The sequence below is a fragment of the Cryptotermes secundus genome, unplaced genomic scaffold, assembly GCF_002891405.2.
Source record: "Cryptotermes secundus unplaced genomic scaffold, Csec_1.0 scaffold226, whole genome shotgun sequence".
Lineage (NCBI taxonomy): Eukaryota > Metazoa > Arthropoda > Insecta > Blattodea > Kalotermitidae > Cryptotermes > Cryptotermes secundus.
The window spans coordinates 69,389-71,670 of NW_019739212.1; positions in this window are offsets into that span (position 1 = coordinate 69,389).

The following is a 2,282-nucleotide window of genomic DNA, read 5'->3' on the forward strand; positions in this document are numbered from 1 at the left end:
AAAAGATTATTCTTCTTGCTAAATGCAGCTTTTGCCATGGAAATCCTAGATTTAATTTCACAAGTACACCTTCCATCATCTGTTAACAAGCTACCCAAACATTTAAAACACTTCACATTCTCCAGTTGTGTTTGGTCTATCTTCATTGTGACTGGGGTAGGTTGTCTCGAAATTTTCATTACTTTTGTTTTCTCCACATTCATTTCCATGCCATAGCACCTTCCAATTTCAATTAGTCTATCAATCATGCCCTGTAGCACAGTTTCTTCCTTAGCCATTAACACAAGGTCATCTGCATATTTCACAGTTTGAATAATTTGCCCTCCTACTTTGAAGTCTCCGAGCCCAAACAGAGCTTCCTTGGTAAGGCATTCGCTGTACAAGTTGAACAAAATTGGTGATAAACAGCATCCTTGTCGAACTCCTCTTCCAATCTTCACACTTCTTGTCTCCCCTCTGTCCAGTCGCACTCTAACTTTCTGATCTATGTACAATTTACTAATCAATCTTCTTTCCCGCCAATCGATACCTGTTTCCTTTAGGATCTGCTTTAATTTTGTCCAAATTACGCGGTTAATTGCCTTCTGCCAGTCTATAAAGCAAGCACACAGTTCTTCATCTATCTCCAAAGTTCGTTCTGCTATAATTCTCATCATCCCAATTGCATCCCTGGTTTCTTTTCCTCTTCTAAAATCAAACTGATCCTCTCCAAGTATATCCTCTTATTTTCCTTTTAATTCTTCTTTTAAGTATCTTTGTTATTATCTTTGCTGTATGTGCAATAAGGCTTATTGTGCGATGGTCGCTGCATTTTGTTGCTTTTGTCTTTTTTCTTTAAGGCAATCATTGCCACTTCCATAAAGTCCTTGGGCCACTCCCCAGTTTCATATATGGTGTTCATTAGTTTTGTCAGTGTTTTCAAACCACCTTCTCCCAGTAACTTAAGCACATCTCCAGGTAAATCATCATCTGTAGCCTTTCCCTTCCTCATTTCCTTGATAGCTTTTTCTACCTCACTTTGTAAAATATATAGTCCTTTCCCGTCTGTATCTACTTCTTCTGGTTCAACTTCTAAGGTTTCTGGCCGATTATTCTGGTCGATCATATAGTTCTGTAATATAATTTTCCCAAATTTTCAGCGCTTGCTTCTGATCTACAATTCTATTCCCCTGGGAGTCTTCGATGCCAATATTTTCGTAATATTGACAGATTTTAGGAACCAGTTTTACATATATCTCTAGAATTGGAACAGAGGAATTAAAGAAAAGCAGAAAATATTCGAAGTATTTACCTTTCAACACAAGAAGTGCGCAGATTTACCAAACGATATTTAGAGCATCAATTAATAGCTCTCTTTTCTATCGGAGCTAGTGCAATGTTAGGTTGCAAGTCTGAAAGCTCCCGTCTGCTCTCTCTGATCCCAGGATCAATTGTTTGGCATCGTTTAATCCAACTGGCATTTAATTAAGCAACGAAACCAGTGTATCCGGTCAACCGCTTGAAGATTTTATAAGTCCTGATTTCATTTAGAGTGCTATCCCATCACTTGGCTGGAGTGGCTTTGGAAAACCACGAAGTCCTGCCTTTAAGAAGAGATTCCAGGCATTACAGCTACATCGTGACTCTTGATGTAATGATGATGATCATGATGGTGACAATGATGATTGTTATCGGCTTCTCGTGCAAAAGGACAGACGCGTGTTCTCCATTTCAGTCCGTTATTTCCTCACAAACTCGTGGGATGGCGCCGTTGTGACGGTTGATCGCATTACGAAGTACTATTTAAAGACAAAACACACACACGGCTTCGTAACAACCCCTAAGTGTCTTGCAGATTGTAGGCTAACAGCACCCCTTTTAAAATTAGTAGCCATACACGGCTCATTTACCCCTTGCTCACTAGTGTTGCATTGTGGGAGAGGGAATAATGGGGGAGGGGGATATCTTTATACTGCAGCAAGCACGAGCTTAGCGCTTGCGCGGACTATCTTATTACCTATCAAGTAGCTGAACACGTGACTAGTGACTGACTTTAGTAACGGCATCAAGCAGCGGATTTGCTTGTGGCATATGTAAGCTAAAGGTAAAGCAATCCCTGTAATAGGCCGTGAAGGCCCATATACACTTGGTCGTCGACTTACGACCGACTTCCGTTCTGACTGGCAGGTCGTAAGTCGATCTGGTCGTATGTCGGCCATATATTTATTAACAGTATTTTTTAAACTTTCTAATCTTTTTATCATCTTTATAATTTATTTTTAAAAACTTTTACATTTTAATCA